Source organism: Camelus bactrianus, chromosome 6 (assembly GCF_048773025.1).
Source record: "Camelus bactrianus isolate YW-2024 breed Bactrian camel chromosome 6, ASM4877302v1, whole genome shotgun sequence".
Taxonomy (NCBI): domain Eukaryota; kingdom Metazoa; phylum Chordata; class Mammalia; order Artiodactyla; family Camelidae; genus Camelus; species Camelus bactrianus.
The window spans coordinates 4,011,055-4,034,558 of NC_133544.1; the positions used below are offsets into that span (position 1 = coordinate 4,011,055).

Here is a 23,504-nt window from a genome sequence, read left to right on the forward strand (position 1 = left end):
GGATGGTGAGCGTTAAGGGATGGAGAACAGCCACCATCAGAGGCGCGACGCTCCCTGGGAGCCTTCTTTGGACGTGCCTGGGTGTGCAGGTGACTGTGGTCCTCCCTGACGTCAGCAGCATGACGCTGATGGCCTCCAAGGTGGGAACGGAGGCTCGGTTCTGAAAGAGAACCGTACCTTTCACGTCTCCCTGGGCATAAGACTAAGGCGTCACTGGACTATAGTCCTGCCCCTTCCACAGGAGATGCAGAACTGGAACCCCCTCCAGGAAGTCCTCCGGGGCTGGGGTGATGCTGAGGCTCCGTGGCCAGGTGGCAGGTGCCTGACACAGGATGCACGGCCTCTCTCTAGGAACCTCAGGGAGGCGCCCCGTCGTCTAAAAGGAGCAGTACTTGACTGAGCGATGCAGGTAAGCCGTGCGGACCCTCATCTCGGAAAGCCATTCTCGATGGACCTCACGTGGTGGCTGCTTCTTCTCCGAAGGTGTTTTTGTCTCCAGGAAGGTCTCTGAAGGGCGAGGATGGCCGGGGGCAGGAGCCAGCCACTATGCAGGCGTTCACTGAGGCCAGCACAGCCCGCACGCTGCAGTCGGGGCTGCCGTCAGCATCTCTTCCCGGAAGTCAGTGCTGGGCTCCGGAGATGGGGTATGATACTCAAATAGAAGTGCACCCGTATTTTTCGTCATAAATAAAGCGAAGAAACACGGATAACCTCTTTTCTAGTACCAAAATGCAGCACCGGGAGCAACCCCACGGCCTCCGGTCCTGGCCGGCGGAGCTCCGCACACCTCCTAGGGAAGAGAGACGCTGCCGTTAGCGATGGGGCGACCAGGGCGTTCCTCGCGTGTTCTCTAGACGGCAAGGGCCACTCACCCTGCAGAGCTGCCGACGCCATGGAGCCCCAGCTCTCACAGCCTCTCCTCCAAGTCGGGTTTGATACTGAAAAGAGGTCGGCCAAGAATGATTTGTCATAAATAAAACGAATCCACCCGGGAAAACCTCTCCTCGAGTACCACAGAACGGAACCGTCCACGGGGCCCACGGCACCTCCAGCGGGAAGATGGCCTCAGGATGGACGGGACGGGGAGGGCGGAGACGGGACAGCGGAGTCTTTCATGAGTCACATCCACTCACTGATCCGGACCGGCAGCTGACACCAGCGTCCCTTCTCTGTCGATGGCATCCGGACATGTGTCCCTCCGGGGCAGGACTGGACCCTGGGAAGAGGCAAGCTGAGTGGGATCAGTCCCAATGCGTGACTGCCCCAGGAAAAGCCCTCTCCCAGAACCTACGGGACCCTCCACCACAGCTGCTGTCCTCTGTCACTTCTACCACGGATGTGAGGGTGACAGTGCGCCAGGAGACAACCAGAGACGACACCCACGCGCCTGGCAGCCAGGCTGCTGCTTAGCCATATTTGGGGGGGGGGTACTGCTCTCACCTGAACTCCTTTCAAATGTGGGGGAAATTCTTTACTACAGGTCATAGAAACGTGTCTCCCCAGCCTCCCTTGCAGGGGGAGTGGGCATGGGACCCAGGCCTCGCCCCCAACGCCTGCCCTTAGAGGTGGGCATTGCCTGAGGTTGGACTGATGGCTGGACCCCAAGTGTCCCCGAGCCCGCCAGCACACAGTTGACAAGGGACACTGCCCCACGTACGTACCAAGAGAGGCAGTGACGCCCAGGCCCCTTCCCCAAACTTCCACTGGGGCCAGGGAGCTCTGGGAGGTGAGATTTGATGCCGGAAAAGAAGTGCACCATGTTTGTTTCGTCACGTATCAAGCGAAAATAACATGGGCGACTTCTTTTCAGGTACCAGAGATCAGCACTGACGGCCAGGCGATGGCAGCTGCTCGCCGCCAGCCAGCCCACCTGGGTGGGAGGGACACTGAGCCTCAGGGCACGGTGCTGAGGCCGCGGCAAGCACCAAATGTGAAGTGTGAGCTCGAAAGCAGCAGGCATCTGCTGACCCTGGAGGAGGTGGGCGGTCGCTCTTTGCCTGCAGCCTCCTGTCCGGGACGCCCTCGCAGGCGAGGCTGACATGGCGCAGAGATGGATCCTGTGGGCATTGTCAGGACGAAGCTGACCGATCCCAGACTCCCTCTGCTTCTGGATTCTGGGAAGTGCTCATGGGCAGAATTCAATAATCAGGGCAGACGTGTTCTGGAATGTTTGCTATCAACTCCACAAATGCTCATGGAGAGCATCATTTCAGAGAAAATGGGATGGACAGCCTTGGACACTGAAATAAAATCTCCTCTGTGAGTCAGCGGTTCTGGTAAGGCCTCCTCTTGAGACAGGAAACAGAGAGCACTGAATTACGTGAAACCGGCCAACAAAGCAGCAGCAGCACCCAGGCTCTGTGGCCCCATCCACTTGCGTGCCTTGCGTAGTTCCAGCCCCAGCACCCCCTCCTCACGGCACTCCTGACTCCTTCGAGGCGTGGTGTGGTTCTAAGTCGCTGGTAGTTTGGGATGACTCGTGACAAATACAGCAAGCCTGTCACAGAGCCAGAGAGCAGCAGCAACGAGGAGCGATCTCTTCTCCAAAGTCAGCATCGTTTCCGGGAAGTCCTCCCAGGGGCAGGGTCTCGGAGGAAATGAGGCAGGGCAGATGCTCTAGGGTCCATTGTCCTTCAGGTCTCCTGGAGAGGGGCCCACGCCAATGGCTCTTCCCTGGACATAAAGCACATTCATTAGGTATTATTTATGATTCGTAACTTAAACCACGAGGACAACATTTTTGAAGAACACTGTAAATCCACAATAAAAAGTCACCTTTCACCAAAAACCTGTGTTAGGATACTGAGGACAGCTCACTGAAGAGACATATCACTGAAAAAAAATGCAGGTTTCCCAGTTACCACAGCGGTATGGTATCATCTGTCCATGGCCCAAGTAAGATAAAACCCAACTCAAACTGGCTTGAACAATAAAGGGATTTATAAGCTTTATATAACTGTTAGACTTATACAACTGAAAAGTGCAGAAGCAGGGTAAGCTTCAGGTAGGGTTTGATCCAGGGGCTCACACAGTATCACCCAGGTCCTTTCTATTCCCCAATATCACTTTCATGGGACAGGCTTCCCCTAGTGGGTCTGTATCTCCCACACACATAGCCCCAGGCACTCTCTTTTCTTGGTCTTTAAATAGTTGTGGGAGCTTCAAGGCTGAAGGGAACACAGATAGTCTATTGGGGCAGCTCTCAGGGAAAGGGAGAAGTATTTCCTTTCCCAGACGCCTCAGCAAACATCTCCTTGCATCTCATTGGCTCAGAGATAAAAGAGACATCTAAACCCTCAGCTGGTGTGTGTGTGTGTGTGTGTGTGTGTGAGGAGGGTGGGGGGGAGCTCAACACAACCTAAGCCACGTGGCAGAAAGAGGGGAGCATTCATGAGAGAAATCAGGGGAAACTGGGGATGCAGGGTGGCAACAAGCTTGCCCAAAGTCCACTACAAGTGCCAACATGCCTTCCTTAAAGTTGGCGCCAGAACCAAGATGTCCTTGAGGCCGAATTGGATACTGAAAAAGAAGTGCACCGCGAATGTTTCGTCACAAATACAGCGAAAAAGACACGGGCAACTTCTCCCTAAGTACCGCACGTCAGGGCCTTCGAGCAGCTCCGCTTCTCCACGGTGGCGTCACGGTGGTGGACTTCCTGAGGGCCACAGGGTCCTGTTCCTGCACCAGGCAACACGTCTTCACGAAACGAGTACCAGAGGGACGTTTCACGATTGCCAAAGCACAGCAGCTGGCTGATGGACAACACCGCAAATGAAACGCAATGACCTCGGCCCTGACAGTGTCACCGTGGCTGACCAGCCCTAGCATACAGAAGTGCTCCCATGGTGGACAGGACACTGAAGGCTAATGATTCACTGAGGAATAATGAATGGAACTCAAGTCTTTGGTGACCTGTGTGGACGACTGACTCAGTGGCTCCGCATCTTCACCACAGCCTCCTTGTCAGTGGCGGGTACCTCCCACCCCCTGTCTTTGGCCTTGGCCGCATGACTTGCCAGTGAGATGTGCCAGTTCCAGGTTTCAGTGTTAAGCAGCCTCTGGGTTTCCACTTACTTTCCTGTGCCCCAGCCATCACTGTGAGACCACCACGCTGGCCAGTCCGAGAGGAGGGTGCTGGATACGAAGTCCCACCTTCACCCCCAGAGAAGACCTCATCTCCGGAAGTCGTCCTAGATGTGGAGGGGATACCAGGCATTAGTGAACCAGGAGACACGTGTGCTAAGCAGGATGTGTGTGAAACGCCTACACCCACACCTTCACTGATGGTGAGTCCAGCGCCCCCTCCCTGAAGCTGGTATCACTCCCAGAATGCATCTTCAGCAGGATCGGACACCGCCCAGCACCCAGCCCGTGGGTCTTCCCAAGTCAGGCAAAGTTGGCCAACAGACACAGAGACGAGTGAGGACAACAAAGCCTCCTTCCCCAAGGAATGATCATGGACTTGAAACCCGCCCACGGAGAGGCTGGATTCTAAGTGGGAATGACCCAGAAGGGGCACATCAAAGCCACTCTGCAAGGACACTGAGGACCAGCCCCCACCCACTCACTCACCAGGAGTGGTGCAGATACCAGTGGCCTTGCCTGGAATCCGGCTTCACATCCAGGAAACCCTCCAGGCAGTATTTACTACTGAAAAGAGATGGGCCATGTGACATTCATCTTCTACATCACAAGGTCACCAGACAGTCTGTCTCCAGATCCCACAGAATAGTTGACGTCACAGCCACAGAAGCACCACTGCGCACGTGCGCGCACACACACACACACACACCCCTTCCTGAGGATAGTTAGACCCCTGAACCAGGCAATACACACATCCTGCAACCAACTTGTGCAGCGGGGTGGGCATTCCCCTGGTAGAGGCCCTGATACCCAGGCCACTTCCTTAGCATTTTCTGTGCAGGCTAACCGTTTTCCTGAGAAGGATTCGACACTGAAAGAGAGTATTCACGGACAATTGCTTCTATTCATTTTTAAAAGGCAGGAGGGGGAGCCCCAAAGAGGGTGACCCCTCTTTAAATGCTGCAGATCCACCCTGGCCCCAAATCCTCCTATGTCTTCTCCACAGCCGCCACGTGCACCGGGACGTCACCCCGCAGGTGGACCGGGTGCTGATGGATAGTCAAACGGGTGACCTACATCATAAACCAAGTGCACGTCACCGGTCTGCCATCCCCTCAGCTACCCTGGCGAGCGGCTGCTGTGTCCAGAAAGCCATCGGAGCAGGGCCTCACGAGGAAGTTACCACCCACCATGAGCCATCAGCCAGGTGCCAACCACAAGGAGCAACCTCCCTCCACCGCAGGAAGACGGGCCTTTCTCCAAACTCAGCTTCCCTTCCAAGGAGCTGTCCACGGAGGGCTGGACCCTGGTACCCATCCTCCACCCCACCCCGGGACGCGCGACACACAGTCCGCCTTCCTTGAGCTGGCCACGTCCCTTCCCTGAAGGCCGCATCAGGAACGGGAAGTGCCTCCAGGGCAGGAATTGATACTAAAAAAGAGGTTTCCCGTGTATGTTTCATCATAAATAAAGAGAAGACAACACGGACAACCTCTCCTTCGAGTATCGAAGATTAGCACGGATCAAACACCAAAACGAAACCAGAAACCAAAACCAAAACCGCCGAATCTTCACCGATGTCGGTGTCCCCTCCAGGGAATTCTCACAAGTCCACCTGGCCCTGGGCAGACCAGACACACATGGCATTTGCGAGTGGACAGTCTGAATCAGTGTCCTGGAGCGGTTTCTGGAGGTCAGCCAAGACACTTTTTTAAGACTTGATACTGAAAAGAGGTCACTGTGAAATGTTTTTCACCAACACAGAGAACACTCAGTGTGTAACCTCTCTCCAGGGGCTGGGGCTTTCCTGATGTGGAACCACAGTCTCCTTCTGGAAGTCCATCAGGCCTCAGGAAGTGTCCCAGCAATGCTGTGCATCCCCAGGTCAGTGCCTCAGGAGAGAGTTCACGGATCTGTGGTCTGCACTGGACTGCCACCCAGGCCCCCGCATGGAATTGGCTGTGGGTCCAAGCAGTCTTCCAGGCAAGAGGTGGTTCTGAAAACAGATGTAGGTGTCAGGTTAGTTGTGCATAAAGTAAGTGCCCTCTACAACCTCCCGCCGAGGTGGGGCAGGGAAAGCTGGGAAGAGGGCCAGGCCTCCATCCTCCAGATGAACACTGCTGAATGCCTTCCGCTGCCTTCCATTTAATTCAGTAGAATTAAGGAATAAAAACAATTTTCATTTCCTGAAGCCAGTTTGCCAAACGTTTGTGCCAAATCTGGCTTGGCTTTTCTGTTTTGCTGCAAAGCTCCTTTGACCCTAATTTTGTCACTGTCAGAGGAATACTGGTATCTCCAGCCTCTTTTTCATTTCCGTGGGGAAGGAGGCCAACCCCGGCAGCACTGGAGAGATAGGTGTCAAACGTCAAAGGAAAGAAAACTCCAGGTTTTCTCCTAAGCTGGCCTCTAGAGCAGGGGACAACGAGAGTCACTGGGCCATGCGGCTTCCCTACACCCTTATGATCTATCTTTTGACCCCTGCTTACCTACCAGAGCGCCCAGCGGTCTGCATGAACACAGCAGTCACTGGCCCCGGGGACATCAGAGGTGATGGCACCTCCCCGCCATCCCATTTCCTCGCCTTTCTCTCTCTTTTCGCTCAGGGCTCTTTGGGTGGAAGGAATGATGTCTGGGCCTCAGTTAAAATGAAAGAACAGTTGTGTCGGTCATGGCTGCCACCCCTTCTGCTCTGGCTCTAATCAAATCAAGTGGGAATGAAGTGGGAAGACCTCGTCCTTCTTAAGAACCTGATGCCCCTTCCCCAAATGCCACGGGAAAGCCCAGAACCCAGCATCATAGCCAACTCCCGTCAAAACAAGTGCACTGCCAACGACCTACCTCTGTGCCCTCACTTTAGGGCCAGCAAGAACCACTTCCTTTCCCAATGGTTGTCGTCGCCTCCAGGAAGTCCTCCTGAAAAGGATGGGCAAGCAGCATCAGTATCAGACACAACAGGCACAAGAGAAGCAAGCGTCTCGGCCACTCACCCTGGACCAGCGCTGACAACTTCCGTCTCATCCAGGGAGTCTTCCAAGCTGGTATCTGACACTGAAGAGGGGTCAGCGTGAACCATTTGTCATAAAAGAATCAAACACACGAAGGAGATCTCTCCGTGAGGAGTGCAGAGAAGCTCTGCCTACAGAAACACGCCATCGCCTCCTAAAGGATGAATTAGATACAATGGTCAGTGGACCAGGGGTGTCCCCAGTAAAGCACGTGGCCTGTAGCAAGCTATCTGCTCATTTCTCCCGGACCCAGGGTGATGACAAAGTCCTCTCCCCTAAATTGGCATAATATCAAACATTCCCTCAGATTTAAAACAGTTCAGCCTAGAATTCCGGTTGGAAATAAACTGGTCCTACCCCAGACCAATTCTAGGGACCCCCCGCAAAGCCCCATCTTGATCTCAGAACAAGCTTTTCTTCCCAAAGATGTCATTATGTCCAGAACAGCTTTTCAGAATAAACCAGGGGCTGGGGGGCAGTGGTCCAGGCCACCTACGTTGTCTGCTCAGTGCATGTTCTCCATGCAATAGGCATTCACCAACATGGGTTACTCCAAGATAGATGCAACCACAGATAGCCCACCTGCGTGTTCTGGGCATGGAGCTGTCATGGGGACCACTGTCTTCCTCCAGGTGGGCATCACCTTGGAAGTACTCCTAAGAATGGATAAGATACTGATGATTAGTGGAAGAGATGATGAAAGTCAGAAACACGGGTCAGGCTTTGTGGTCAACCAGTTACTCATGTCCACAGCACCCCTTTCCTGAGGCTGAGATCTGGACCAGAAGGCCTCCAAGGTGGAATCTGATACTGGAAAACAGGTTAACCAGGTGTGTTTCATCCTCATTGAAGAAACAGAGACCTAGAAAACCTCTCTTCAGGTACCACCAATTACACTGATAGGAACACCACTGATGCTTCCTCAGACTTGACATCCAGTCCTGGAAGTCCTGTTTACACGGATTGGACACGGGCGGTTAGGAGAGCAGGTGACATCAATCATCAGTGTTAGGCACAGGCTTTGTGGCCACTTATTTCTGTCCACTGGACGGGAGCTGACAGTAACGCCTTTCCCTGAAGCTGAGGTCTGGACCAGAAGGCCTTCAAGATGGGATTTGATACTGGAAAAGAGGTTAACCAGGTGTGTTTCATCCTCATTAAAGAAACAGAAACCCAGAAAACCTCTCTTCAGGTACCACGGAGTAAGACTGACAAAAACACCAGTGATTCTTCCCCAGACTTGACATTCAGTCCTGAAGTCCTGTTAATATGGAATTGGACACCGTGCATTAGTCGCTTTGCTGGTGGAAGCCATTAGTTGAATGCATGCTGTCCGTTAACCATCCGTCCAAGTACCCCAGTGGGGCAGACCCCGGTGGCTTCCTGATCTTCCTGAATTTGGCACCATGGCCAGAGGGTAGTGATACTACAGCAACCCTGCTCAGAAGAGCTGTCACATTTTTGGTTAACCCCCAGGGCAAACTCTTCTCGGCTACCACAGAGGCAGAGATGCCCCCAAGCCAAGGCAGGCTCCCCCGAAGACCCTCCCAAGGACTCCCTGGGTACTGAGGTGTGTGGGGCCTGGGGACCTGGTCATAAAGAAAGTGCAAATACGCTGGTCAGCTGATCACTTGAGTACGTTGGGGTGGTGCAGACAGCATGCCCCTTCCCCTGAATTTGGATGGCCTCAGATCTGGGAAGCCCTCCAAAGAAAGAGGTCCTACTGAAAACAGGTCTAAGTGTGCCGCACCCCGCACAGGTGCAGCGAGCGCCTCGTGGACGCTCCCTCCTCCACGGCTGGCGGAGCCCTGCTGGCTCTGCTTTAGCGTTTCCTCTCCCAGAGTTGGCATTTCTTCCGGGAGGTCTCCAAGGGGGGATTAGATACTGAGGGTTAGTGGACCAGGTCACAAACGGCACAAATAAAGCGTGTGCTCTCTGGTCAACCATCTCATGTACCCAGGCATGTGCTGACGCCACTCCCCTCATCCGCCAGCTAGCCCTGCCCTTGAAGCCGCCGAGCCAGGGCGCTCTGCTGAGAAGGGCTGCCACCCGTGGGCGATCGTCACACACAGAGGCAAACGCATCACGAACAAACCTCGCTGAGTGGCACTGAGTGTAGACCTAGCGTCCCCCCCCCCCCCCCAGTTGAGGTTAGCTCCAGGAAAGCTGGCAAGGCGGGATTAGATACTGCAAAGAGGTCGACCGTGTAATGTGCGCCATAAATGAAGCGAACGCGCCACGGACCACCTCTCTCCAAGTACCCGGCAGCAGTGCTGACACCAGGGCAGCAGCTCTTCCTCAAAGCGGCGTCACCTCCTGGGCGTCTTCCAAGGTGAGGTGTGATATCGAGAAGAAGTAGACCATGTGTCCTACGTCGCAAACAAAGCGTGCACACCATGGTCGACCGCATCCACGAATACCAGGAAGTGACACTGGCCCCGCCTCTCTTCCCTTAACTTGGGGTCACCTCGAGGGGGCCCTTGCAAGATGCCTCGTGAATTACCAGCCAACGGCAAATGTGGCAATAACTAAAAACCCATGCCCAGAGCCGCTGCCACCGCCAGGATGCCCGGGAAGTCTGGGACTGAGTGGTGACCATCGGTTGGAGGAACGAGTGGTCAGAAAGAAAGCACGTGATCTGTGCTGGATGGCGCCGACCACGTGGGCCCTGCTCTCAAGTTGGCATGGCCTCCAGGATGTCCCCTCAGGCTGACTGATGCTGAGAATTAGTGGACCATGTGACATACGTCATAAACAACACGTACGTTTTATGGTCGACCATCTCTCCACACACTGTGGGATGGTGCTGAGGCCAGACCAATGTGTCTCCCACGAAGTTGGCTCTGCCTCTGGGAAGCCCTCTGCGACTGAATTTGATATTGAGAAGACGTGGACCATATTACATACGACACAGAGCCAGCGCATGTTCTATGGTCAACCATCTTTTCAGGTACCGTGGAAAGGGCTGATGTCAGAACCGGCGTCTCTTTCCGCTCGTTAGCATCGCCTTCAGGAAGCCCTCGAGGCTGGATGCATTACTGAGAAGAGGCCACCAAGCACCGTCTGCTACAGGCGCAGCGGACGCAGCAGAGAAACCCCTCAAGGACCCGGAGTGGAGATGATGCCGGAACGAGCGCTAGGCCTGATACTCAGTATTGCCTACAAGAAGCCCCCCAAGGTGCTTCTGCTGTTATGAAAAGGTGGCCCAAGGGACATGCGTTGTCAGTAAGACGTGAGCAGCGTAGTCAGCCTCTACTGAACATCTCTGAGCAGTCCCGGGGCCAGAATGGGTACTGGGTCTCCAGGGGCTGACGCGACCTCCCCAGAGACCTCGAAGGCTGGATTCTACACTGGAAAGAAGTAGACCACATTACAGACGCTGTTAATAAAACACATGCAGCGCGGCTGAGCCCTTTCCAGGTACCGTGAGGTCGTCGCGGACGCCAGGACCAGTGCTCCGACTCGGCCCTCAGGCTGGCAGCCTGCAGCAAGCTCCCCGAGGCTGGGCTGGAGCTGGAGGGACGTGGGCCGGGAACGTGCAGCGCCCGTGCGTGCACCCGGCGGGGCCAATCAGATCTTCGTGGGGGAGCAACGCTGAGTCCAGAGCCAGGGCATCTTCCCCGAGAAGACTAAACTTGATATGGAAAAAAGATAGACTGCACACGCCCCGGCAATGAAAAAGGCGAGTCAGTGCGTCTTCAGGTACCCGGAGCGGCACCGGCCCAGGCGCGCCCGACCTGCCTCCGCGCGGTCCCGAGGCCACCCAAGGATAGCCTAGAGGATGGCGAGCGCGAGAACGTGTGACGTCGCTCCTTCGTGAACGCTGGCGGCGCTGACCGCCATTCTTCACGTATTCCGGGGGGAGGGGCCGAGGGGAAGCAGGACACCTTCCTAGAGGTGGTCTCTGTCCTAGGGCTGCCCTTGGAGGCGGCACCGGACACTGAGGAGAAGACCGTGCTGCAAGCACTAACAGATTAAGTACACATGTCACAGTCTACCACTCTGCCAAGTCCCACGGAGCGGGGAGGATGCTGAGGCCGGCGTCGCTTCCGTGACTTCAGGCTCTCTCCGGGATGGTTTGGATGGCTGGGCTGGATACCAAGAAGCGGTTTACCGTCCCACATACATACTCAAAATGTATGTGGGACGGTAAACCATTTCTTCAAGCACCGCACGGTGATGGCAGGGGTGGCCGGAGGAGGCTCGCGTCCGCCGAGCTGGCGCGGGGGCCTCTTCGAGGGTGTATTTGACGCTGAGAAGCAGCAGGTCATGGCGGACACTGACAAGAGCGGTGCAGTCGGCCTTGTCATGGAATGCCACAGAGCAGCACTGGTCCCAGAAAGAGAGTCAAGGCCTCCTCCCCAGAGGTGGCGAGACTTCCCGAGGCAGGACTTGGCATAGGAGTGAGAGTGTGTCATTTCTCGTCATGCAGAAAAGAACATGCCACACAGAAAACCATCTCTTCAAGGGTCACGGAGAGGCCTGGCGCTGGGTCCAAGGGCACCTCCCCGAAGACGGCGTCGTTTCCAGGAGCCTCGAGGATGGATTTGATACTGAGGGTTAGTGGACCGTGTTACATACGTCACAGATAAAGCGTACGCTATACGGTCTACTATCTCTCCAAGTACCACACAGGGATGCCGAGGACAGAGGCTGAGGACGCGTCCAGAGAGCCTTCCCGAGCTGGGGGAAATCAGAGGGCAGGTCGGGCACAATACATGCATCATGCGACAAAGCACACACAGGCTAGGAGTCTTGTCTCCACTGTCAGGAGCTGCCGTGGCCGCTGGAACTAGTGGCTTATCCTCAAAGCCAGCAACTCCTCCAGGAAGCCCTCCAAGGCTGCGAGTCCCACTGAGCAGAAGTGGACGAGGTTCTGGATCTCATCGCTCCAGAAATACTGATTAAGTGCCTACTGGGTGCCGGGCACCACGCTGGCTCTGAGGGAACGGGCAGGTGGGCACAGCAGGAGAGGGGCACGGCATGTGGTTGACAGAGCAGGTGAGGGGGGAGTAGTGAGCAAAATGAGGAATACAGGACGGCCTGTGTGCGGCCCAAACAGAACACCCGTCTAGCGGACCAACAGGCCAAGCAAACAGTCTCAGGGCATGTGAAGCCCAGGTCGTGAGCCTCTTTTGAGCATAAAAAAAAATATTATGCCACAAGGAAGGACTGACGGCCATCTCTGCCTCGACTCCAGGGGCATTTCCAGGAGGTCCTCTGAGGCCGGATGGGATCTGAGCAGTAACCACCAATTGCCATCTTCGTAAACAAAGCAGCTGTCATTTTGGTCAATGGACTCCCTAAGGTCAGAAGCTCCACCTCACCCCCCATCTTGGCATGGCCTCCAGGAAACCTCTGAGACCGCGTGTAACATCGGTCAGAGTGGACATTCGGACAGGCACAGGCACTGCGACACAGGAGGGACCTCTTTCGCACCACAGAGCGTGACAGAGGCTGGCCTGGCGGGTCTCCCTGAAGGTAGCGTCGGTGCCATGAAGCCCTCCAGAGCTGGCCGGGCTACTAGGAGGCGGTGGACCGCGTCACACAAGTCCTTTTGTGTGCATATGCCACACGGCAAACCATCTCTTCAAGTACCACGGTTGAGGCTGGAGCTGGCGTCTCCCCCAGGTTGCACTGCCTCCAGAAAAGCCCCCAATGGGTGCATTTAATAGGCCTGGTTGCAAGATTCGAGCATCAAACACGGGCCACAGGAATGACCACAGAGCAGGGCCGGAGCTAAACCCAGTGTTCTCTTCCCTCACGTCGGCAACACCTCCGGGGTGCCCTCCGAGGATGGATTGGATACTGAGAGTTAGTGGACCATGTTACATAGGTCAAAAATCATAAAGCCTACGTTCCATAGTCTACCATCTCTTCAGGAACCATGGAGTGGTGCTGACCCCAGGACCAGGGCTTGTCCCTGAAGTTGGTGTTGCTTCCAGGCTTCCAGGAAGCCTTCTGAGGCCTGATTTGGCAACGGGAAGCAGGCACGTGGTGAGCATCAACTGAGCCCCTCAAGTGTTGGGGGGCAGCTCTGATAGGGAAGACGCACCTCCACCCTGAAGCAGCATCTCCCCTAGGAAGGCCATGCCCCCTCGGAAAGGTCGAGAAGAGGCAAACCATGCTACACTGACCATGCTCTGGCCATTCCATAGTCAACTATCCCTCAGTATTGCTGAAGGCCAGTGGTTTGCTCTGCATGGCAGACTGGGAAGCTCATACGTGAAAGGGGGACCCTCAACTTCTGGGTGACGACCAGCCCAGGCTCACCCAAGCTCTGCCAGCCCTCACCACATACCACACTCGCCTTGGATACTCCAGCCACAGAGCTGAGTGGGCGGTGGCCTCTTCCAGATCATGCTCAACACCCACCTCCTCCCAGAGGTCTCCCTTGGGTCTCTCCATCCTCTCTTGTAGCTCAATGGTCAATACCAGGCCCCAGCCCACGAATGGCAGCCATAGCCACAAGGTTGGTCAGTCTCCAAGGAAAGGGCAAAGATGGGACCCCGGGCACCACGATGAGGGCACGGCTGTCCTCCAGCCTTCAAGCCCACGGCAGGGCAGTCAGCCCCCTGCTCACTATCTGGCTGTTGAGGACCAGACTCCTCAGAAAAGCATTCAAGGCTTCTTCAGCCTTCGTCCCCAAACTCTTCCCTGCTCCCTGAGCCCTGGCACTGCCTCTGCCAACTCAAGCCTTTGCATCTCCCCTGACCCTCCACAGCACCCTCCCTGTGTCCTTCCTCCATCTCCATCACATCTTCCATCTTGTCACGCATAGAAATATGCCCGTATTTATCAAAAACTCATGAGAAGCTGGAGCTGGAGTTGTGAATAAACATGGTCTCTGTCCTGCTGTAGCTTCCAGCTTAGCAGGGGAGACTCACATTATTGTAGAACATTGATTTCAAAATGGAAAGGGGCCAAAGTGCTGGGAAGGAGCAGGGAAGAAGATCTGACCAATCCGGGGGGAGCTTCTCAGAAGAAGTGTACAGTGAAAGATGAAGGATGAGACTAAGCTGGGAAGAGAGGGGCCAAGAGAAGACAAGGCAGGGTTGAAGCAGAGGAATGGATGGAACATGGACTGGAGTTAGCATGAAACACATGGAGCAAAGACCAGATGGAGCATGGACCAGACAGATGGCTCATGGACGAGATGGAGAAAGGACCAGATAGAAGGCTCATGGACGAGATGGCACTTGGACCAGATAGATGGCTCATGGGCCAGACAGGTGGAGCATAGTCTGGATGGCACATGGTCTGGATACAGCATGGTAACCAAAAAAGCATCTACATGAATGGAACACGCAGAGCCAGAAATGTGCCAGAAATGATGCTGAGGAGCTGGGTGGGGACTAGATCATTCAGAAACTTACAGCAAAGGTTAAAGATGACAGATTTTATCCTCAAGCTGAGGGAATAAAGGACTTGAGCTCCCTGTTTTTATAAGGTATCTCTTGCGGATGTGAAAAGAAACTGTTGGGGGTAAAAGTGAGGACAGGGAGAAAGAGTACAGGAGTCCGCAAAGGGAGAGCAACACCCCGGACAGTGTAGGAACCATGGAAATGGGAAAAAGTGAACATGCTTGGGATTAGTTACGAAGCTGATCATGGGAGACTTGGGAAGGTCTCAGATGTGGGTTAGAAGTGGGAAGCAAGAAGAAAATGTCAAGGCTCCTTGTGATGGAAGCCAGGAGAGAGCGGCACCACCCTCTCAGCTGGGGACCAGCAGACGAGGAACGAGCCTTGTTGTGGGGGCAGGAGCTCTGTTTTGAGTGCACCGAGTTGGAAGTGCTGGTGAGAAATGCTAGCAAGTGGATGGAGGGCACTGGTGATCCTGACGAAGGCACTTTCAGTGGAGCAGTCGGGTCAGAAGTCAAACAGAAATGAGATACCAAGAAAGGTGGTCGCTAGACGGAGGAGGTGGAAGCCTGACATTTTTCTGATTCAAAGGACCACGTCTGGGTAAGAGCCAACGGGGAGGCTCCGGGACAGGGGAGCTGACAAGGGCGATGTGACTCCTTAGAAGCTGGAGGGATGGGTCCCAAGCCCAGGTGGCGGGTTCAACTGGGTCAGCGGCAGGTCACTTCCACCACTGGCCACAGGGAGACAGAAGCAAAGGGGCAGGGACACTGGTGGGAAGCTGCAGGGGTCCGTTTTGATGGCTTTTGTTTTCTCTGTGTCCGTGATGGGAGAAGTCACCCCCGTCTCCCCGTGGTGTGGGAACTCCTCTGAGGTGGGAAGAGGGTCACTGGCCTTAACCTGGCATCCCCAGTGCCCAGCACCGGGTAGTCCACAGAGCAGTCAGCAGAGAAAGAATGGACAACTCTCAGTGACAGAGATGGACCCCGAAAGTACCCTTGTCCTCCTGGATAAAGTGACACGTGTCCCCACACTAGCCCTCTGGATCTCTAGAGAAGCGGGCGAGCCCAACTTTCCCAGCCAGCCTCCCTAGACGCGGACACCCAGCCTGATGTGAACATCTCCTGACTCCAGATCGCTGGTGGCCCTTCTTACTTCCCCAGGCCCCAGGCATTGCTCCACTCCCTCACCTGTCCACCTGCCCAGCCATTCTTCCAACTGCACATTGTTACCCACCCATCCATTTGCCACTCCTTCTCACAAACTCCTTCATGCACACATTTACCCCTCCGCCACTCACCCTCGTGCTGAGTCACCCACTCAACCTCTCAGACACTCAGCCGTGAACACACACGTGCTAGCAGGAGTTCCGGGCCGAGGGGGAGGCTGCCGGGGGGCGACACTCAGTGTCCCTGCCTCCCAGGAGCTCTCAGTCTAGATGGGAGAAAGACGGACACCACCCACACACGGATATGTGATCATGCATGTGTACTGCGTGGTGAGTTTCAGGCTTCCACGATCTATAGTCCAGAAACGGTACGGGGTTTGCTGCTGTAGAAGGGACCTGCCCACGGGAAGCAGAGGGGCAAGTTGTTCCTCCCAAAGACGAGCACACGGGGGCAGGGAAGGTGAGTAGAGGAGACGCAGTAAAACCCACTCATGTCTTAGTATTTGGGAGGGTATACGCAGGAGGTGTGAGCAGAAACAGATATATCCTCAACTTAATAATTACACAGAGAGGGGAGGGCATAGCTCAGTGGCAGAGTGAGCGCACAGCATGCAGGAGGTCCTGAGTTCAATCCCCAGTCCTTCCATTAAAATAAATAAATAAATAAATAAGCCAAATTACTTCACCTCCCCCTAAAAAACAAAAAAATTACACAGAGGGCAAAGTGAGGAGAACACTATTTCACTTTTTTTTTTACCATAGTGAAATACAAATATAAGCTTTTTTATTTTTACTTAGACATAAGCACTAACAGACTTAGAAATTAGTTGTATATGTTCTGAATCATCAGAGAAATTTTTAAAAAAATATATAGTCTATATAATATAATAAAAGATAGCAGTAAAGAAAAAATGATGAAAAAATAAAACAAGCATTAAGTGCAATTTTTTAAAGTTCAAACAAGATAATCCGGTGGGAGTGGGGAGAGACAAATGGGTTATACATCCTTAAAACGGGGAGTTTTCAATGCAAGTCAAAATCCTCAAATCCAGCCATGTGGTATCTACTGGAGGCACACTTTAAATAAATTAACTCAAAAAAACTCGAATCCCAGGGATGGACACCGATAACTAGGACTCAGTCTTCATGTGTCTGACTCTCAGGCAGCCCACACAATCGCGCACTGACATCTCAGAGACCACGGAATTTACACAGCAGCCATCTGCCAGCAATCAGCTCCCTATCAACGGTATCCCCAGTCTTGCATATACAGCAATTTGTTCCATTTGTTTGCTCAATTGCTTAAAGATCTCAGTGCAGAGTCCTTCAAAGGGTATTCGGAGAGGCACCCCTGTCACTGCTGGGATGGTGCCCACAGCTCAAGGTCTCCACCCAGCTCCACACAGGGCAGCGTTGATTTGATCTATTTTTCTTATTGGGCTTCTGGGTAATATTTGGTCTGAATAAAAGGGCTTGGCTGCATTTGAAAGCAGTATTTAATTACATTTTGCTCTTATTGTTTTATAAAAATAAGCAGAAAGCAGAAAAATAAAATTGCTGATACCTGTGGTTAAGAGCATAGATCTCGTATACACTTAAGAAATTAAGACAAAGATGGAAGTCATTAGGTGAACCCAATGTGGCCAATCCTTGGCCTCAATAATTTAATTCAAGGCAGTCAGCTATGTGTTTGGAAAGAACAAAATTAAAGAACCACCATGGAATGCTAGAAATTGCCTGGAAAGGTACAGAATGTTGAGCTCTCGAGGAGCAGAATTCTTTGGAACATGCAAGTCTCAGGTTCAACTTTCAAACAAGACTCTGCCTTAAATAGAGACTTCCAGAAACAATTATATGAGAAGCAGGGCTACGTAACTCAGGAACATAAGTGAAAATGAAGCAGAGGTGCTCCTGCAGTTTCAAGCACCCAAGAGCAAAGTCATTAAACAGGTCGATGAAAACCACCTCTGAAGCCACAGTGATGACAGGACATTGACGAACGTTGACATTAGGAACAAAACAGCATCAAAAATGGGGCAACAGGTGGAAAAACAGTTTCCGTGTCCCTCTCAGTCCTAAAGACATCAAATAGGCAAAAAGTAAATGACAAACATGCCTCAAATCTAGAGGCCAGCAACACCGTACTTAGGAGAAAATGAGAAATAAAAAATGCTTACTTCACCAATATTTGTTTACACCACCCAGAAAGCCCTAACCAATATAACAAAACAAAAATTAGATTAATGCTATGAATTATTAGAATGAGATTTAAATTACGGTTATTTATAGATTGCTTAATTCTTTACCAAGAATATCCAAAAGAATCAACTAAAAAGCTAGTGAAATGAAATAACTTTACATTGAAATATGTATCCTAAAAGCAGGATGTACACCTTACTTTTAAAAGTCCATGAAACATTTACAAAAGTGTTTATATACGGCACAAAGAAGACACCCATAAATTCCCCATACAAACCTACTTTGGTTTGTATGGACACATTTTCTAGCCACAATGAACTATGACCACAATTGAATAAAAAAGTACAAGCAGCAACACATGGCCCAAATAAATGAGAAATTAATTAAGAATAAGCTCTACTTTTGCACATTTAATTCAGTCATTTCTTCTAAGAGCAAGAAGAAATGGAAAGCATAATTACAAATATTTAAAAATGTTGAAAAGACAACATATTAAAGCTTCCGACATGCAGTCAAAATTGCAACCAGAGGCAAATTCATACCATGAAATATTTTCATTATTAAAGAAGAATAGCATAAAAGGCACAGGGACAGATCCAGGAAACAAGCTCAAGGAAAAAAGAAGGAAGGAATCAATAAAGATAAAGGCAAATATTGCTGAGTTTGAACACACACACACAGTTGCATTGATAAATTATTCTAAGAACTCATTCTTTGAAAAACCTCTAAGATAGACACTCCTCTAACTCATATAATGAAAAAGAGATAAAGTACACATTCACAAAATTAAGAATGAAAAAGATGACATAAGCATAGAAATAGATAAACTTTTATTATAAAAATACTATTTATAACTCTATGCTAAGAAATATTTAAATCTCAGAAAAATAAATTATCTTCTAGGATTAACATTAGCTTAAAGAATCACTGAGCACTCACTATGTGACAAACACAGTGCAAGGTACTCTATCTCTTTAGTCCTCACAGTGGCCCTGTTAGTTACAGGCTCTCATTTAACCATTTAACAAGTGAGGAAACCAAGAATTAGGGAGAAGATACAGTTTTCCTGATGTCACATGAGAAATGACAGAGCAAGAATTTGAACCCAAGTTGTATGATTCCAGAGCCTGCACATTTAAACACTGAGCTATATTAGAAAAAGAAGCAAACATTCTAAAGATGTAGAAAATCTAAGGAATCCAATAAATACAGAAGAAATAGGAAAAATTGCCAAAGAATTATCCCATGAAAGTTATATGATTGAGTTCATTCAGGCTTTCACGGAATAGGTCACTTAAATGATGTATATATGGTACAGAATATAGAAAAAAGATGGAATGTTCCCTAATTCATTTTACAAAGCCAGTGTATCTTTGATACCAAATAAACAAAAAAATGAATTTGAGAAGTCCTAAATGAAATACTAGAGAAGCAAATCAGGTAGTATATTAAAAGAACAATATACCATAACCAGATAGAAGTTGATCCAAAAATGTTTCAAAATTATGAAACATTATTATAATTCATTGCATCAATAGGTCAACAGAGAAAAACAATACATATATCTCCATATATATCAAAAAAGCATTTCATAAAATTCTAATTCCATTCCTGATTTTAATCATATATGAAGTAGAAACAAATATTTCATTAGCATTATAAAAAACACACAGCCTAAAAAATTTAACTGTTATCATACTTAACATGAGCCAGAAATGAGACAAAGATTTATGTTATCAACACTTTAATGTTTTGGAAGATCTAGCCAACACTATAAGACAAGAAAGAGAAATAGAAGAGAGAAAATATTTTTAAAATTTGCTATAATTAGATGGATTATAATAGATATGAATCACTTTTTACCCAGAAATTCCAAAACATTCAGCTAAAACTTGTAGAACATATGAGAAGATTCAATGAGACAACCAATAACAATAAAAATATAATCTCTTCTCTACAGACCAGTAGTAACCAGTTAGAAAATACAAGAGGAAACATTCACAATAGAAGCAATACTTAATTCCTTGAAATAAATTTAATGACAAATTGTGAATTTGTCAAATTTGACAAATTGTGAATATATGTAAACTGTAAAATATGCAAAGCCAAGTATCAAAAAAAAAATCCATTCTCTTTCATTAACAATTTAAAAAATTCCATAGAAAATCTATAAAGAATGTTTTTAATTTCACCACATCACTAAAATTCACCTGGAAGAATAAACAGTAAGACTAATCAAGAAAATCTTGAAAAATAAGAATAAAAGAAGACTATTGCTAATAATAATACATATTATAACAATACAGTGTATTACAACAAAGCAATACTAACGTAAGAATGGACAGATTAATGGCACAACAGAAAGCCACAACGAGAATCAAAAACTACAAAAGTATTTAGCATGTGGTAAACACGGAAATGGGGCATATAATTGTTTCTCACAATAATTAAAGGATTAAAGATTGAATATAAAGATGAAATCATGAAAGAACTAGCAAAACACGAAAGTGATTGTATGAGCTCGGAGTGGGAAAGGTCTTTCAAAAAATTAGTGATAGATTTTTAGAACATAAATTTTTTAATAAAAAATTTAAAAGCTCCATGAACAAAATGGAATGATGAATGAAAAACGGTAAAAAACACTGATAATATATGGGAAAAGAGTTACTATTCTTATTTTGAAAGGCCTTATAAAATAAAAATTTTAAATACACCAATATAGAAAAATAGGTAAATGATTTTCAGTTCAATATGGGAGGTTGAATATAGATGTTCACCTGCCCTCTCTCTTGAAACTGTGCTACATGAAAGTGAAGAGATTTTCATTTTGAGCACAAGTGCACAGGGACACAGATGAGAGGAGGAGAGTGGTAGCTGACTCAGAGCTGGGGTTCCTAAGCTGGCAGTGAGGAAAGCTGGAATACAGCCCACCGTCTTCCACGGAACCACAGAAGTCTCAGGAGTTGACAGCACCAGGTGCCGCCAGGAAACCGGGGCCTGCATGAGGTAAATCAGCTAAACGTCTGTCAAAGACAGGTCCCAACGCCTTCACCCTAGAGCCGCAGAGCCGCCCTAACCCTGAGAGGGGACTGGAAACGTGCTACATGGAGAAAGCAGAGCAGAGGCGACTGGGACAGAGATACAGGCTCAGCTGAGGGCAAGAGTTCTAAATTTAAAAGATGAAGAAGGCACGTGTTACAAGCTGGCTGTTGAGGCCAGCCCACCTCCCTCCACGAACCTCCCAGAGCACTGGAAGCTAGTAATACCCTAGGCTAGAAACTGAGAAACCATCTTTGGAGCATCTGAGCAGTCTAAAAGGAAAAGATTTTAAAATGCTAAAACCTGGGGTTCCCCAGTGGAAAGACCAGTTAGCGCATTCGACAGTAATGCCTGTAGCTCCCAAGGTCCAACCACATACTGAGATCTTCCAAGCAGCTCATTGGTGTATTTGCTCATGTGCATTATACACATATATCTCAGTATCGTCTGTATATGCATCATCTCTATCCATGTATCTTTATGAACACAAAATTGAGGAAAGCACCTAACATAGAAGTTAGAGACACCAACACTTGGAAGGAAAAAAAAGCTTGGAGACTCTGTAAGAGAAAGAAAATTTCAGAAAACCTATTATTAATATTATCAAGAATATCAAAGAAGCAACTACATCCATGAAACAAAATGTTATAAAATAATACTTAGGGTATAACAAAAAATCTTGAAAATCAGAGATTGCAGAAGTGAAAATGCTTAAAAGAGGAAGACAGTGAAACCTCTCAGGAAGAGAACAAGGAAACTAAGAGATGAAAATCAGAGGGAAAATATGTGAGTATTAGAGAAGCATTCAAAGAGAACAACATACAAACAAGGCAAGTTCTAGAAAGAGAAAACACATGGGAGGACACGAACCAAGGAATTGTTCAGGAAACATTTCCACAGCTGAAGGACCCAAGATTTCAGATCAAAAGGGCCTTGCAAAATGGATGAACATAGATCCAAATCCAGACACATACACATAAAATTTAAAGTACAGAAGACAACAAGAAAACACTACAATTTCTAGAAAGGGAGAGGAGGAGGTAGATCACATACAAGGGATGAGGAATCACAAAGTTTTCAGACTTCTCATCAACTATGCTAGAATTTAGAAGACAATTATTTATGCTTCCAAATCTCGGGGTGCAGGGCAGAAAAGATTACCAACTAGAATTCTATACCCAGCCAAACTATCAATGCCAGTGAGGACTAGACATTTTTCCTTCTCATATGTGAAAGGTTTCCAAAAATCTGCCTTCCATGAATCCTTTCTCAGGAAACTTCTAGAGGATGCACTTTAGCAAAACAAGGAAACAAACAAAAAAGAGGGTAATGCAGGATTTACAAAATCAGGGATCCAACCAAAGATGAGATGGTTAAGGAAATCCCCAGGAAAAGAATGAGAAGGAGATCCTAAGATAAGGGCAGGAAGCCCAATGATCAACCAATCCAGGCAAGAAGGCTCCAGGAAGAGTTTTCCTCAGAAAGATAAAACACATTAAATAAAAACAAGAAACACTAATATGTCTGAACGTATTGGGAGGCTTTGGATAAATCTTTGATAAATTCATTAAAAACTAACACACCTATCAAAGAGAGAAGAAAAAAAGAAACAAACAACAAGACAGTTACTAACTCCAGAGAAAAAAGAAGGTTGTAAGGAGAAGTAAATAATCATATGCTGTTGTTCAGCAGTCAAGGGTGTTAACACTGTTACAATAATGTAAACACTGAGTATTGATCAAACCAAAACTGTGAACTACATATACTGAAAGGATGAGATACAGGACTACTCTTGTGTGTGCTGAGGCCAAGGGCACTTGTGAAAGAAAGTTAAATCTTCCTCTTCTGTGGTTGAAAAGGCAAGATAATGCCTAAGCTAAAAATGTTTTGAGAACTAGGGAAATAAGAATGTTACTTAGAAGAATGGATATAAGTGTCAAAAGAATCAGTTAAAAGAATTAAAAGCTATTGTTTCTGTGGAGCAGAATATAGGGTTGGAGCAGGGAAGGCTGGAAGACTTGAGGCTCCTACCGAATCTTGTAAAACTATTTGACTTTTAAAATGAGGCATAGGCATGACTTTGACAAAAATAAAATTAAATGAAAAATGGGAAGAACCCGAACTGGCAACTCAGATACAAAGAACCAGTAAAGGCACAGTGGGGAAGCTCTTATCACGGGTACTAAGAACTGGAAGTGAAAAGAATGAAATAGCATGTGTTGACAAATTGGAAAATGTTTAAAACCCTGATAATTCCCAGAGAAACAGTCACCTCTTAAACTAATTCTGAGAACGTAAGTTGGTGCAAAGTCTAAGGGAGGGGAATGTGGCCATGCAACGCTCACATCTTTTGACACGACCATTCCACTCTTAGAAGGCACTGCAGGAAACAAATCAGAGACAAATGTGAAGATGGAGTGACAAAGTTGCTCACCCCAACTTACACCATCCAACTTTTAAAAATTAAACATCTGGCAAGAGTGGATCATTTTAATCAGCGATGATATAGTCACTCCCTAGGACACGATGTAACCATTAAAAAAAAAATCACAGGGCAGGAAATTACTTGATGACAGGACAACGCTCAAGGTGTGGAGTTAGGTGAAAACTTAGGATGAGTGTGATGAACCCAACTGAACATAACATACA

General features: G+C 49.1%; 1 long non-coding RNA gene across 37 annotated transcripts in view; it reads right to left on the reverse strand.

Annotated features, from left to right (window-relative positions):
* LOC105079931 (uncharacterized) overlaps nt 1-23,504 on the reverse strand; it is a 175,443-nt gene that overhangs the window by 15,820 nt on the left and 136,119 nt on the right. For 27 of the 37 annotated variants that reach the window (XR_012507365.1, XR_012507362.1, XR_012507361.1 and 24 more), the window contains 6 exons: nt 7,671-7,744; nt 7,071-7,242; nt 6,922-6,996; nt 1,047-6,079; nt 873-938; nt 78-790 (listed from right to left, as the gene is read on the reverse strand). This is a non-coding gene — a long non-coding RNA (uncharacterized LOC105079931). Of the gene's footprint in view, nt 1-77; nt 791-872; nt 939-1,046; nt 6,080-6,103; nt 6,719-6,921; nt 6,997-7,070; nt 7,243-7,670; nt 7,745-11,727; nt 23,236-23,504 lie in introns of those variants that run through there. The other 10 variants (XR_012507345.1, XR_012507344.1, XR_012507343.1 and 7 more) reach the window with 7 other exon arrangements.